Source organism: Canis lupus, chromosome 20 (assembly GCF_011100685.1).
Source record: "Canis lupus familiaris isolate Mischka breed German Shepherd chromosome 20, alternate assembly UU_Cfam_GSD_1.0, whole genome shotgun sequence".
Lineage (NCBI taxonomy): Eukaryota > Metazoa > Chordata > Mammalia > Carnivora > Canidae > Canis > Canis lupus.
In genome coordinates, this window is record NC_049241.1 from 15,030,565 (window position 1) to 15,047,537 (window position 16,973).

The 16,973-nt window shown below is 34.0% G+C and overlaps 1 protein-coding gene and 1 long non-coding RNA gene across 15 annotated transcripts in view; one reads left to right on the top strand and one right to left on the bottom strand.

Moving 5' to 3' along the window:
* CNTN4 (contactin 4) overlaps positions 1–16,973 on the bottom strand; it is a 916,127-nt gene that overhangs the window by 617,593 nt on the left and 281,561 nt on the right. The window contains exon 3 of one of the 12 annotated variants that reach the window (XM_038565819.1): positions 3,524–3,781. The exons of the other annotated variants lie outside the window; for them this stretch is intronic. The gene's annotated coding sequence lies outside the window, so the exon portion shown is untranslated. The remainder of the gene's footprint in view (positions 1–3,523; positions 3,782–16,973) is intronic. 12 annotated transcript variants of the gene reach the window in all.
* Positions 1–16,973, top strand: part of LOC111091262 — a 30,727-nt gene that overhangs the window by 3,875 nt on the left and 9,879 nt on the right. For all 3 annotated transcript variants that reach the window (XR_005374705.1, XR_005374703.1, XR_005374704.1), the window contains one exon: positions 7,977–8,020. This is a non-coding gene — a long non-coding RNA (uncharacterized LOC111091262). The remainder of the gene's footprint in view (positions 1–7,976; positions 8,021–16,973) is intronic.

Here is a 16,973-nt window from a genome sequence, read left to right on the forward strand (position 1 = left end):
GTCTAAAACCTTGTAATGAAGTCCAAGGGAAAACAAGGATACCATGAAAAAATGGAGAAAAATTCAAAATAATATAGAAACAAGTTTCTCATTTGGTTACCACAGAAATATTGAGAGTAAGAAAAAATACTTCATGGTGTAATTAACAATAAAGTTCTATAAAAAAGTTATGGCTTGAAAAAAGAGAAGGTCCTGCTTTACTGAAGGCAGAGAATCAGGAAATCCTCGCAGGACTAATTTTTAAATTGTGGAAATTAATTAAATAAATATTTCCTGGGAAAACCTAACCCCATAATTAGTCTCAGTTTGTCTGCCTACATTAAATTATATTATCTGAAGCATGCTGTTACATTTCTCCTTAATATATTTCACAACTAATGAAATCACTCACATTTATTGATTCTATTTGAAGAAAAATGGGAGGCTACTCTTTACAAGTGGATTTCCACCACAGCATGATTATGTGGTGAGTTGGTAATGTCAGAAACCATTTGATTTTTACTCTTCATTAAAAATAAATATACATTTAAATAAGATTCATGGTTGCCCTACTTGGAATCCATATAATTGACCAAATCCCTTACTAACCCAAACTAGAATTAATTGCAGTGATTTTTAGAAAAGTATATACCATGCTGATGGAACTTTAGGTAAAGGCAGTAATAAATTTATTGAGCATTTGCTACACGCAAACCAAGCACTAAGTATTTTACATGCATTATTTCCTTCAATTTTCTCAATAATCAAATTAGGTAAGTAGTATTAAAATCTTCATTTACAAATAGGGAAAGACAAAGTCTAAGAGAACTTAGGGAACTAGTAACTGCTAGAAAGTAGCAATCACTTATTTTCAAAATCAGCTTTATCTCACAACAGGCTGAAATTACAAATGGATCCTAAGATATCTCTTCTTTTTTAAAAAAATCATCTACTACAGAAGAACTGTCTTGAAACTGTGGTCACAAAAGTTACAATGGCTCAATGGTTATAAGGCTCAAGCCTTATACAAGTAAAACAAGACTTAAAGAAGGCATCACACAAGGTATAGCAAGTGAGCAAGCTTAAAATGCTTATCATGGCTTAATAGGGCCAGATATATGAAATCTAGAGACCAACCCTATAGACTAACCCAGGGCAAGGGCAAATAAGAACAGAAAGTGATCCCAGAAAAACTGACACAAATAAGGGGCAGGAACAGCAGGGACTCCAACCAAAAGGATACTTTTTTCTTCCCTAGTTCAATAGCTCTTTAATAGAATAATGTCTGGGTTGGCCAAAGGATGCTCTGTGCATACTGCTTTTCTCCAAAAGGCTGTCCTGCTCCTAAGTTGTTAGAGACTTTAAACTTACCATTTTTCATTGGATAACTGAAAACTTAAGATTCACCTAAAAAACTGACCCATGAAAAAGCCTGACCCTTATATTCTATAGTTTCATTGAAAATCCAAATATATAATCAAACTACTGGTAAAACTGAAGGTAGGGGGTCAGATTTGGTTAACAAAGTTAAAAGGAGCATGAGCCAGCCTATCACGTGTGATCAAATCCAGACCCAATTTTATTTCTAAGAGTTTCAGGTCACTCTTGAGTTCTAGAAATATGCTGCCCAAGAGACATGGTACAAAACCTGTATCTTGGAAATACATTAGTTATGAAGAAAGTTTTGTTTTATTATTGAACCAAAGCAAACTTTATATACCACAATCTTATATATTATAGACAACATATTACCATAAAACTATTTCTATACAGTTTCCACCCTTTCCTGACAATATAAAGGGTCAACTTCTCATACTGAAGATAAAGTCAGGAAAAAAATCAATTTTTTAATGATAGTTGATGGCCAGTAGCATAAATTAGTCTAAAATAGTAGCTTATTGGGGCAGCTCAGTGGTTGGCTCAGCAGCTTTTTTTTTTTAACATTTTATTTATGTATTCATAGAGACAGAGAGAGAAAGAGAGAGAGAGAGAGAGAGAGAGACAGACAAAGACACAGGCAGAGGGAGAAGCAGACTCTATGCAGGGAGCCCAATGTGGGACTCAATCCCAAATCTCCAGGATCAGGCCCTGGACTGAGGCGGTGCTAAATCACTGAGCCACCTGGGCTGCCCAGGCTCAGCAGTTTAGCACCGCCTTCAGCCAGGGCCTGATCCTGGACTCCAGGGATCTAGTCCTGTTGGGCACTCTGCATGGAGCCTGCTTCTCCCTCTGCCTGTCTCTGCCTCCCTCTCTTTCTCTGTCTCTCATGAATAAATAAAATCTTAAAAAAAAAAAAAAAGTAGCCTATTAAACAATGAAGCAATTCATGTAATTGTCATTCTGATGCATTTCCGCTCCTAATTTTACATACATAAAATAATTTATTTAAAATAGAAAATGAAAAAAAATAAAATAAAATAAAATAAAATAAAACAAAATAAAATCAAATAAAATAGAAAATGAATTACTTCACCCTGAAGGAGAAACATCATTTTGTTTTTGTTATTTTAATCTACCATACAATTGTGTGGTATGGCCTCTTCAGGAAACTCTATAGATACATATGGTATCATTCAAGCACATTTAATTATAAGAGTTCTCATGATTTATGATGCACTGTCATTTACCTTTGAAGTGCTATGGGTGATAGCATGGCCTCTCTGGCCTAAAAAGAAAACCATCTCTATTTTTAATACTTGAATGTCAAAATAGGATTCAAGCAAATTTTTAACTTGTCAATTTGTTAAAACTGCTACAGAGAAGCAACAGAGCATAATCAAGGTATTTTTACCTCCCAGGTAATTTTCACATTTAGTCATTTTTACAGAATGAATTTACTATCTATTTTCCTATACCAAATGCAACCCTACAGAATAGAATTATTTTTTTAAAGTAGTCTATTTCAATTTAAGTCAAACAGATCACTGAAGAGAAGACAAAGTAATAAAGCTACTGAAATTTCTATTAATAGTAAGTTTGCAGAGATTTAGCAAATAATTATTTCTAAAATAATCTCTTGAATGGCTAAGCTAGTGAAGCATAATACATTTATTTTAGCATAGCTAACCACAACATATATTTCTACTATATTAGAATTATATTGTAAACCACCAATTCAAAATCATTAGATCAGAGCTTTAGTGTAATTTTCTTCTTTAAATTGCAATGTTGAGCAGTATGGCATTTGTAATATTAGTTAAGTGTTGTCTAAATTTTATAGAGGCAGATATGTGTGTATATGTGTGTGTGTGTATCACACTTCTAAAATATTTAGAAATTGCTAAAAAAAAAACAACAAAGTCCTACACATGGATGAGACTAATCTTGTGTTTGCAAAAAAGAACAGAATTTAAGGTCCTATATTTTTCTGCAGAAGGTTTTAAAATAAATGGCATTATATATTAAAGACAGAACCAATGAAGACTGGAAGTCTTCATCAAGTATTAAAGCTAAGTATCTCAGCAAAAAACAAAAAGGACCATATATTCTTAGTTCTTGTTTCTTTGAAGAGCTGTAATTTGTATATGAAAAATAACATACTTACTATATCAGATGTCTGCTTTCAACAAACACTGAACTTATATTTAGCATAACTTCAATCCTTGGTGCATTATTTATTTCCTCCTTAACAGCAGCAAAGATGCAAGATGTTCCAAAGCTTTACATTCAGACAGTTTTCTTCAACCACAGTCTTTTACATGTCCTGTTATTTGCTTCAGCATCTAGGAAACAACTCCAACCTTCAGAACAATCAAAACCCTTGAAGTAATCCACATCTGCTTCCTTATACTGAATTTCAAATCTACTAACCAAAAAAAAAAAAAAAAGAAAGAAAAGAAAAGAGAAAAGAAACCTTCTTTACTTGGTATTTTATTTCAGAAAGTTCCGTGGGTTGAATATTCCAAATCCCTTTAACATACCACAGAGCAATAAATGGTAAGAATTATATTACTTAAGCTCCTTAGATTCTAACTGATAAGGTGTGCCTTTTACATTTATATTGAATTCTGAGGATCTGATGCCATACCAGTCTGATAATTAATAATTCATGGAGCCAAATTACAGCCTTAGAAGGAAACAGCCACTTTGACTAGTTCTTTCATAATTCTCTGATTTATGTATGACAGCACAGAAGAGTTCTAGGAGAGGTTAATAAAAAAAAAAAAAAATCCCAGACATAACACTTGAAGTTTTAAAATTAGTACTGCCTTTGCACAAGCTGGGTTTGTCATGGCATCATGGGAGTTTCTCTCTCGTTGAGCACAGTTCATACAAAGGGATAACATTATCATTTTGAATGAGCATCTGGCTAGTGAGGATGACCAGGGAAAAAAGTACAGGATGCAGAAGTTTGGGGGAGTAGGTAGCAAACTCAATTTGAGGGGCACTTTGGACAACAAAGAGGGAGGATTTCACCTCACTGTTTCTAAAAAGTGGCCTTTAACAGGATTTCTGAGAAAATATTTCAATTTACATCTACCCTGTATCTCAGTACTCTTCATACATGGTAACAGATCAGTTTGGGCCAGTCGCTGTACATGTGCTGTGTGTGGCAATATGTTTATGTGTTCATTCGCACATGAGTACTTAGACATATACAATAACTCACACAGACCAATTTCTTCTATGAGTAAGTTACCCATGATCTGTAAGGTTTAATCATTTTGAAGGCCATTTTTACTGAGGAAGAATTTACTTACCAAACTGCACAGATCTGAAACCTAGATTTCAGTCCACTATCCTATCAAGGACATTCACAGAATATTTTCATGATGCCAAAAAAATCCCTTGTATTCCTTAGTCAACATCCTCAAAGGAAGTGATTCCTTACATTGTGGATTATGTTGCTTATTCCAATGTTCTACTTCAGTGGAATCACACACAATGCATTTTTTTTTTTGTTTGGCTTTTTTCACTTAACATGTTTTGAGATTCATTCATGTTGCTGCTTTTTTTCGTTTTTGAATGGTATTCCACTCTGTGAACATGCCATTATTTACTTACCTATTCTATTGAGAGACAACCTAGGCTGTTGCCAGTTTTTTGTGATTATAAATCAAGCTGCTATAAACTGAGTAATACAAAGCCCTAGGTGGACATGTTTTTATTTTTCTTGGATAAATTCCCTTGTATGTAAACACAATTATTAGGTCATAGGGTAGGATTCATTTTAACTTTTAATGAAACTGTAGAACTATTTTCCAAAGTAACAGTAACATTTCAGATTCCCACCTATAATACAAGAGATTTATCCTTGCTCCATATCCTTGCCAATACTTGTTGCTGTCAATCTCCTTCATTTTGACTATTTAATGGGTATCTGATGGTATGTCATAGTTTTAACTTTCATTTCTCTTATAACATGATGTTGAGCACTTGTTTAATTTGCTTATTGGCTTAAGGCTCAATATTCATTAATAATTAATAAAGTAGTCTGACTTGGGGAGAAAAGTAAAGAAAAAGACTTTCCACATAAGACTAAGCCTTAATGGTCTTTGAAATAATGCATCTACAAAAAGCACCTACAAAACACTATCTTTTCATTCAGCTAGGTCTAGCCACTGCCTCTATTATCAAATATTGCTCCTGTTAACACGAAAACCCAAATGATGCTAACTTATCCTCTAGAGGCCCCCTTTATTTGGGTTTGATGATACTCTGCCTTTAGGGCTTTTTTTTCATTCTCAATATTAAAATATTACTTCCTCTGCATACGAAGTGATACTTTCTTTGCAAACTCATGCTCTTTAGCATACCTAAGAATTTAGCTTTCATTGCTAGGTGTTGGATTAAGATAGACTGGAATATAAATATCCAAATATAAACCTGTAAATTCAAGTCTTGAGTCTTGCTTTTCTTATTTGTAAAATTAGTATAGGAGGATTCTTTCAGGGTTGTTATAAGGATTAAAATACACAATTGTTATGGAACTTATCTGAACTAATCGAGAGCAGTGATGGTGAGAAGATAGTAAAACTTGTGACCATACTACTCAATCTAAAAATGATGTTGGTTTACAATAATTATTTTCTTTGAGTGATTTAATGGACTTACGGTGATTCTTTCCTATCTTTCACCTGATCTGTTCAGGTATATCATTTATCACCTGTGAGTTTCAATGATGATGAAGATAACACTTAATAACTATCTGTATTATCTTTATATAAAGATAATAATAGACAAAAAGGCAATGTGATTTGAAATGTTCCATATCATTTCACTTTATATAATCTCAGAGTAAGGCAGACCCATTAGCACACACAGTGTAGTGTAGATTATTTTATTAATTGTTTATCTGCTGATAAAGATACTTCCATTTATCTACCTAAGTATGGTAGAATAAACACAAAAATTAATATAATTCATATAAGTCTATGAAAAAATAAAAATGTGTCAAAAAGAGTGACTGATTAGTATCTGTCATACATGATTAGCAGGTTGAAAGAGCCTCGAGAGTTAGTATAAAGACAATAGATGCTATGGATTGAATTGTGTCACCCGAAAAATCCATATGTTGAAGTCTTAACTCCCAGTATCTCAGATTGTGACCTTATTTGAAAATTGGTGTTTCAGATAAAAGTAGTTAAGATAATCATTAGGTTGTGACTTAATCCTAGGACTACTGTCCTTATAAAAGGGTAAATTTAGAGACAGACACAGGTACAAAGGGAAGATATCAATATGAAAATGAAGACAGATCTACAAGCTCAGGACTTCTGAAGATTACAAGTTGTCTACCAGAAGATAGAAGAATGAAATAAAAAAGATTCACTCACAGCTCTCAGAAGGAACTAACCTGCTGACACCTTAATCTAGGTTTTCTAGACTCCAAAACTGAAAAAACAAGTTTCTGTGTTTTAAGCCACCTACTTTGTAGTATTTTATTACAGCAGCCCTCGCAAATTTACACAGTGGATAAGTTAGAAGGTCCAGAAAGAGAGGCTACAGGGAATCAGCTTCATGTCTCCTAGGTGATGAAGAAAGTCTATATTTATAATCAGACACTAATACATCTAATAAGTAGTAAACCAACAAGTGATATTTGATGAGCAGGATTTGATGAATATGAAGGTGCTGCGAAGAGTTTCCAAAGGAGGTGTTGGAGGTCATAAAGGGGAAAAAGAAGCAGCTATGTATGTATCAAACTGTCAAATCTCTAGGAGGGAAGAGCTGATTATAGATTTCCTGAAGAGAAATCCCCACATGGGAATAAAGTGATGTGTTTCTACTTCTTTACATCAACCTGTCCTTAGGTAAAATAGCCAAATAGATCTGGGAAGGCTGAAAAACAACTGGTAGAATTTGATTTGTGGTAATGAAGCAACATTTTTCTTAGCTGGGTATTACTAGCAGGGTACAATTTGGAGAACACTCAGTTCTATTCTGAGCGCCATAAAAGCAGACATAATGACATTCACATATTGGTTTAAACAAGCTGAAAGAAAACTTACTCCAACTACTTGATGCTATAAACCATGCCTGATCCACCTAATGAGCAGACTGAAAACCTATGTAAGGGGCTTTACACCCACTTTTTCAGAACTGGTGGATCAAATCTTTACATTAAGATTAAGCTCTCATGGGTCACAAGATCAATGAAAAGACTAGCTACTAAAGGTTTTATGATCAGAAGTGATCTTTCATTCTCATCAATTAGTTCCTGAAAGAAGCAGTCCCAAGCTCAAAAGCCTTGTGGGAATCATGCAAAGAAGTCCCATATGATGCTTTTGCAACCAGTTATCTTTCTCAATCTACTAAAGTATCACATGTGAAGATCCCTTGTCCTTTATCATACCACATTCTAGACCATCCACCAAATGAGGTTCAATTGCCTCTGATATATATGTCCTTTGAGGATCATGTATGAGATGTGGAACAGGAACATGGGTTAGGAAGCTTGAGGTTGTACTTCATTTTGTGCTCTTCTAGCTCTATGACCTTGACAGTTACTTTGCTGTATTCTTCATATAACACCAAAGTTTTCACATTTTTCCTAGGGCTCACCATTTGTAAACTGCACTTGATGATGTCTTTCACCCAGGTAAGGCTGAGATAATGCAATTGTAAAAATGGTCATAAAGGGAGGATACCATGGATATAATCAGGAAACAAGGAGTTGAATGAGCATAAAATAAGCACACACTAAATGATTCTAACATACTCTTATTACACACTCTGTTTCATGTCTATGCTTCAGTAATTTTAGATGGGATGTTGGCTGTTATATTTGAAGATATGGCAGGTATCCAACCCTATAAACAAAGGTATTCCTCCAGTGCTAGCTATTTTATCATGTTAGCATGATACCCACAAGTAGTGTGGCAGGGAAGGTCAATATTGAGCCCATTATAAATGAAATCTGGCTCCCATATTACAGTTCAGTTATTCAAAATCTGTAAGAAACACCTGTTATTAGAATTTTAAGCCAGATAATAACCATTATGAATTCTGTTTAGCGTCTTTTATTTTATAACCTAAAAAATGTACTTAAAGAATAATATATCTTCTGGAAGAAATAAATGCCTTTTTGGAGTTCATGCTATTTAGAAGTTCAGTAACTCTCTGAGCAAAATATTCCAGTCCAAGAAATACATAAAATATGATTATTTAGAAATTGAAGCCGGTTGATGGAGTCTCAGTTATATGTCCAGCATTATTTTGTTCCTTTATAAAACTATTCCCCAAACATTATTTTATATCAAGGGAAGCAGGTGGGAGGGGAGTGGAAACAACAACTCTGAATCCTGTTTAGGTTATTTATTAATCACAAACTGCATGGAAAATATTTAATGTGTATGTTACTCTTGAATAGAGCCCATAAGCTCAACAGACAACCTACAATAATTTCAACAGGAAAAAATAGAAGTCTCTGGTTGTCACATCAATCTAGTTTATAAATAAATAGAACATTAATGTTATATCATGTGTTCTCTTAAGCATACTTAAGATTTTTATTTAAGGTGTGTCAGTATCGGAAATTCCTTCTTTGTGTCTCTTTTGTTCTCTGATTATATAGATAGAAGCTTTAACTAGATGCATTTTTCTGTACTTAAAATGTTGATAATTCCACATTTACAAAAATGTTGCCATAATAGTATAAAGAAGCAGTGTATCCTCAAATTCCCTGAGATTGCCCAAATTTTACTACATTTTTCCCATAAATTCTGTTCTGTCTCTCTATAAACACACACACACACATTTTTATGAACTCACTGACAATAAGCTGTAGACATAACATTTAACTCTAAATAATTTTGTTTTTCTTAAAAGCAAAGATATTCTTACATAATCACATTTGTACTTCAAAATACAGAAATAACCATTTATATAGTACTGCTATCTAACCTAAAGCTCTTATTCAGATTTCTCTAAACATACCACGTATGTCCTTGAGAACAAAAGCAAATCTCAAACCATATATTCCATGTATCTGACAGGTCTCTTTAGTCTCATTTAATCTGGAACAATTTCTAAATCTCTTGCTTATTGCATTGAAGTCTGAGTATTATGGATAATTATTTTGTAAAATCTGGATTTGTCTGCTATTTCCTCATAATTAGATTCTTTAGTGAACTTTTTTTGTCTCCTTCTCAGTGGGACCTCTCAAAGACACATAATGTTGACTTGTTACATTACTGATCAAAATAACTTTGATCACTTGATTAAGGTGGTAACCATCATGTTTGTTCACTATAAAGTTTGTATTTTTCCCTTTCTAGGCCATGGAGATACGTCAATGAAGGAGACAGTTTAGGGCCATTCTCTCTTGGAATGCCCATTTAGTAAAGGAAGGTAGATCACAATAAAAGGGGGGGAAAGGGAGAGCGAGAGAGGAAAGAGAAAGATAGTCAAGGAGGGGGAAAAATGAACAAACCAAGAATAAATATATAAATTTCAGTAGTGCTATCAGAAAAACACAGTGAGACTTTTGGGTTTACAATACAGACAGATAGGGCAAATAGAGGAGGTAAATGTTTACTCTGAAAACAAAATAGAGACTCCAGTCAAGTGAATATATATTAAAGAGGAAGAGTATTTTTCACTGAGAACAGGAAGTTCAATAGGCAAAAATGAGAGGCAAGAGTTAAAATCAGATTGGTTAGGCAGTTTTCCAATAATGTTAAGACTACAGAGGCCACACTGTAGAGTTTGGAATTTATTTTGAAAGCAAGTCAAAAAGTGAAATAGTGTAGTTTCTCCTTGGATAATGAATTGTTGAGTGTAGCAAGAGCTTAAGTAGAGATGACAGGTGGGCTCATCTGTTTGTAATCCTAGGATCCAAACCTCAACTTTTCATCCATTGAGAATATCAATGCATTGGTTGCAATAAAAAACAGTTCTGGTGCACCTACTTTTTAAGCACTTTTTTTGTATCTAGAACATTCCATTATGAGAGACAGATTAACCATATGTATGTAGGATATTATGGTAATAATAATACCTAGAAATTTTTAACCCAACCTTAATCAGAGTCATCAAAAATATTTACAGCATTTAACTCTCCATTGTAAGTACCTTTTGCAGAGAAAATATAAATAATTGTTTTCTAAGATATCATTTGTTAAACTTCATTTTTTAAAAATTAACTCTACTGGTTATTACATTTACAATAAAAGACTTTTTCAAAATCATAATAACACACTTAGTGACACCACATTTTCATTACATAGAAACCAAAAATGATGGATCCTAAGTATTATTTTAACCATGTTTTCAGAGAAGCTGATTGTACTCTTCTAGAACCGCACAGCTTGCATGGCACAGTGTTATTTTAAAATCGATTTGGTTCACACTTTGTTCTTGAGAAGACCAGCTCTTTGTTTTCTGCCTTCTGATGATACACATAGTTCAGATATAATGGGTGGAACATAAGAAATAATGAAGAATAATGGAGTGTATTCCTTAAAACTAGTATCACAACTCTCACAGGACAAATAGCAAAACAAAACAAGAGAATCATTTTTGAAAAATGGCTTTTGGATATGAGCTTAGAAATAAAAATAAAAGTAAAATTTTTCCAGCTATCTACCTTTACCTTTATAATTAAATTCTTCATAATTTTTATAATGTTTTACATATTTGCCATTATTACATATATCTTCTACCTATCTATCAAATAATAACTTAGCCAAGTTTCTTATTCAGTAAAAATCAAATACTTAAAATGGAAGAAGATACCATTATTATTATTATTATTATTATTATTATTATTATTATTTAGACATCATAGTCAAAGTGAAAATCAGAAATCACTTTTCCTTTGATAAAAAATAAATTCACAGTAGCAGCAATCTTCTATGGCAATTTTATTTTTCTTATTCTTTTAATAAAGATTTTTATTTCTTTATTTGAGAAAGAGAGAGAGAGAGATGGCAAGCAAGCACCAGCATAAGCAGAGCGGAGGGACAAAGAGCGAAGGAAAAGCAGATTCCCTGCTATTCAGGGATTCCCAGGCCCCTGAGATCATGACCTGAGCTGAAGTCACATGTTTCATGGACTGAGCTACCCAGGCACCCGATATGCCAACTTTATTTTTAAATGATTTTCTTTTCACTTTTAATAAAGATTTGCCTTGAGAAAAATGGAAATAATTTGTCAGGTTAACATTTTAAAAGTGATTTGTAAACTCTTTGTCAAGCTATTACTGCCACAGACTAGTAGAACCACAGTTCTTAGATTACCAAAAGCATTTTTAAAAGACATATAACAAAAAATGGATTGTATCAAAATCGGAATAAAGATGAAATAAAGATGCAGATGGGGAGAAAGACAAAGGGAACTACTCATGGATTTGCTACCTAAATGATTCCTCTAAATCTTAGCTTTCTCCTATACCAACCACCAGTAATCTTTAAAGTAAATGCTCAGTTGTCATTACTTCTTATTTCAAATACTTATATTAATTATATCCTATACTCAATGTAATCTTTGAATTCTCAGTTTATGTTTTACTATCCTATTTATGGGTTTTAGTTATAACCCACCCCAAACAATGTTTAAAAGGGATACATATTATTTAATGAATTATTTATTGAGATAAATTTTCTTTTTGTTTCTAAAAAGGAAAATATGTCCTTAGCCCTCAGCTTTTTTAGGGAAAGCAAAAAACAGCAAGAGCTTTGCAATTTTCATACATCTTCTTAGAAATTTTCTAGCTTCAAGCATGTGGAATGTTTACTGTCAGGTTATCCCCCTTTTATAAATTTTTCCAAAAATCATTGCTAAAAATGTAAACATTTTCCAAAAAAATAGTTTATTTTTTAAAGATTTTATTTAAAAAAATAAAGATTTTATTTATTTGTCCAGGAGAGATACACAGAGAGAGGCAGAGACATAGGTAGAGGGAGAAACAGGCTCCCTGCAGAGAGCCTGATGCAGGACTCAAAACCAGGACCCTAGGATCACAACCTGAGCTAAAGGCAGATATTCAACCATTGAGCCACCCAGGCGTCCCTCCAAAAAATATTTTAAATGCAACATAAACATACTTTGCAAACAATTATTTAAACTAATTTCAAAAATCCCCACAAACTATTAGAATGTTATGAGATACTGCTAATTAGATGAACTGGCCCAACGGTAAAAGCATTCTTTATCGTCTAATGTGGTTATAGTACAATAGGCCCACAGAAAAAGCCTATAAATCCTACATCTCCATATTACAGCGTTAGGACCTGATCAGTCTGATGCCACTGCAAAAGGTCGATGAGACAGCAATGCAATTTTGAAGGGGAAAAAAGGAAAATAATTCACTCAGAATGAAAATAGAGACTTAGTTAAATAAGCATTTGCTTTACCCTTCCAAGGACCATGCAAAGCAGTGAGATACGAAGATTAGTATTACACAAGCCCTTTCTGAGGAACTCCTGGTCTAACTACACTGACACAAATATATGAATATATCGTGACAGGACAATTAATAAATAGTATGTGCAAGGTATAGTAATACGTAATTACAGTTATTGGAGGTGGGGGTGATCAACTCTCTTTTGAACATAGAAGATGATTTCTCAGAAGTGATAGTTGAGCACACATACATTTATTCAGCATTGTTATGTTTTGAACTGTGAACCCTAAAAAAGAGATACTGAAGTCTAAGACTCTAGGATCTGTAATTGTTATCAGAAATAGGGTCTTTGCAGCTGTAATCAAGTTAAAATGAGGCCATTAGGGTGAGCCATAAAGTAATATAAACAGCGTCTTTATAAGAAGAGGAAAATCTGGATATACACACAGACACAGATTTAATATAGCCAAGAAAAAACAGAGGCAAAGACTGAAGTTCTTCTCCCAAAAGTCACAGTATGTCTGCAGTTACCAGAAGCTGGAAGAGGATCCTCACATAGAGGCTTCAAATATACATGGTCCCGTCTACACTTTGATTTTGGAATTCTAGCCTCCAGAACTGTCAGAATAGATCTCTGTTGTTTAAGCCACTCAGTGTGTGGTACTTTGTTATAGCAGCCCTAGAACACTAATTAAGCATCTACCAGGACAACACATCATGAAACTCATTGAGGAAATTTTGCTGAAAAGAACAAAGACTGTGCCCTAAATATGCTAACAGACTGTTCTAGGCAATAAGACTAATACGAATAGGGCCCAGTGGTTTAGCACTGCCTTTGGCCCAGGGCGTGATCCTGGAGACCGGGGATCGAGTCCCACATCAGGCTCCCTGCATGGAGCCTGCTTCTCCCTCTGCCCGTCTCTGCCTCTCTCTGTCTCTGTGTCTCTCATGAATGAATAAATGAATAAAATATATTTTTTAAAAAAGACTAATACAAATAAAACACAGAATTATTAATCAGTATTGGTTGTTGGCAGAGTTGTACATGATTTGATATTACTATTTTAAAAAGTAGGTTAATGAGGCTAGGGAATAAGGCAGGCACCAAATCATCAAACTTCTTCTACATCATAAAGAGTATGGGGTTAATCCTGTTGACAATGGCATAGTTTACGGTTTAAGCTAGAGAAATGATCATATCCTTATACGTTCCATAGGTTACTCTGACTGCAGCAAGATAATCAATTCGTTCTAGGCAATAGCAGAAGGAGAGACACCAGTTTGGAAGCTATAGTAATAAGCCAAACATGAGATGAAATCAGGATCTGAGTAGAGGTGGAGCAAGCAACAATTACTTTGGAGCCAAATGATCTCAAACTCAGAGCAGGGTAAAAGGGGCTATGTAGAACTAATATTTTTAAAAAGAGTATGATTTAAGGCAATTGCCCTAGAAAAGAAGAAAGCAGGAAAGCAAGCAAAAAAAGAAAGACAAACCCTCAAAAACTTGGAAAAAGGAAAACTTTAGTCCTTCCACTTGGGAAACCACGCATATAACATAGACTGCATGCATGTACACATACAAAAATATGTTGAGTTGTTCCTGGTGTGAGAGCCATAAAAAATAACTGTATGTGAGAGCTGCCTGAAAGGCCACGCCTAACAGTAAGGCAGATATGAGTCCTATTTGACTCTCAGAAGCATCAAGAGACTTCCACAAAGGGACTATCTTTGATTCAGATTTGATTCAGCTGGGAATTTGCTCTTTATTCTTTTTTTTTAAAGATTTATTTATTTATGATAGAGAGAGAGAAAGAGAGAGAGAGAGAGAGGCAGAGACACAGGAGGAGGGAGAAGCAGGCTCCATGCCGGGAGCCTGTTGTGGGACTCGAGCCCGGGACTCCAGGATCACGCCCTGGGCCAAAGGCAGGCGCTAAACCACTGAGCCACCCAGGGATCCCCCACTTTATTCTGACTTTAGATTTGTTTATGACCAACTCATGATTTCCCAACCCACTGTATTAAAAAAAATTTTTAATAAGCATAATAAATATGTCTGTGCTTGGCATTCTCTGACATAAAATCTAAACAGTAAGATTATTCGTTTTCCCTCTCTCTCTCCCCCCACCTAATTTAATTTAATCTAATGAAAAAATTTAAGTGCTCCAAGTAATTATGTTACTTTGGAAGAGGCAAGAGGAAAACCTGAATGGAAGCACACCACTATTGGACTACAGAAGGTTCTCAGTCCTCACCCTCCAGGTGCTAAGAATTACCAAACTTGTGTACGTCACTCAGTACACCAGGGCATATGTTTAGTATCGCCTTTTTAAATATTTTATTAATAACAATGCTAACAATAATGATTTTGGCTAATGTTTACTGAGCCTTTATATGTGACAGAGCTCTGGGCTCTAAAATCAATGTATTATCTTACTGGATCTGCCCTCAAGCCCTGATCTTATTCTCATTCTCAAACCAGACTTCAGGAACCATCAACAATTTTTCCAATTGATGAATTAAGGATGTGAATATATTTTTAATTATTAAGCCATCACAGTAAATCAGAGGTATCAAATGGCTATAATGCATGCATACATATAGAAAGAAAATATAGTGTTGTGATTAAATTCATGAGCTTGGGACAAGATACTATAGAATCAAAATACAGATTTAGCTCCATCTCTGCTATGTTGGCTGGGACAGTTTACTTACTCAAGACTCAGTTTCTTCAAACGTGGAATGGGGAAAATAAATAGTATCTATGTAAAGAGTTGTGGGAGGTTTAAAAAAGTTAATAAATTGTGCATAGAAAGCATGAAGAAAGCAGTATTTAGCTACTGTCATTATCATGTTCATTAACATCATCATTATAATAGTAAGTGGTTACTCATTACTGCAGACATTTAAACAGAAGTTGGACAAGTACACAGCAAGGATATTATAAAGACGATTCACATGCTCCATAATTTGATAAGATTATCATTATCTTGTGAGTTCAGGTCTGTGATCATATAAATCTGGAAAATACTATGTAATAATTTCCTTCTTGGACTTTCAAAATTAATGTCAAGTCTAGTAAGAGTTTCAATTGTCAATGAAGCAATTTATCTAGCTTTCAACCTAGAATTCTTTAGCTCTGTCACATGGATGCTATGGTTCTTGCACTGTACACTTGAGTATAACTCAACATTAGTGTTATATCAACACATTTTAGAAAGTGCCTAATCTAGAAGCAAGGAAAAGCATCCTTACTTTTGGTTCTAATGCACCAGTGATTCTAATTTAGATAACAATCACTTAAATGCACAGAACAGAGATTCAATATAAGACTTTTAGACAGGAGGAAGTATATCTTAGTAAGTATTCCTGTTCTACTGATTACAGTGAAGCCTGAAAAATACCGAGAGTAAGAAATCTAAACTCAGATTAACAAATCAACATAACACAAAAAGAAAAGAAAGTTAAGCCATTGATAATGAGGATATATTGGGTTTCATATAGAAAGCTATGGAGTGGTCCAGGTTTAACATGCCTCTAGGGGAAATCACAGAGTCACATATATATTATCTCCATGGGCAACCCAAATTATTTTGTGTATGTGAGAGAAATTGGCTTTGTGCCCTGATTTCCAATATCTTTGCCATAAGATGTACAAAAAACAATAAACTTTCTTGCCAGTTTGAAATTATATATTTTTAAATTTTTTACGCAACTCTAAAGAGACCATTTGATCTCAAAATAAGCTCCTTTGCTAGGAAAATTTCAAAGTCTTGGCAAAAAATACCATACTATATGTTTTCTGAATATTTCCAATTTCCAAAATAAGTATCTTTTTCAAAATACACAGTATTTTATAAGGAGAGCATAATGTCTTGAGTTACATAATCAAAATGTACTATAGTTAAGCCTCTGTTAAAGGATGGAGATGATTCTCAAATAATTTAAAAACATGTATTTTAACTGGTATAAAATAAATTTGTCTTCAAATGTCCATTCTAATCTACAGACGAAGAAAAAAGTGACTATTATGTATTATGTGCCACACACTCTCCTAAGCATTTTAACATATTTTTGTCATGTAATTCTCAGAATAACCATGTATTTCAGATTTACTAATCCCATATTACAGAAAAGTATAGTTCCAAGAGTTTAAATTGTGTTCCCAAGACCTCTCAACAGTAAGATCTAAGAGACCTAAATGAGGAAG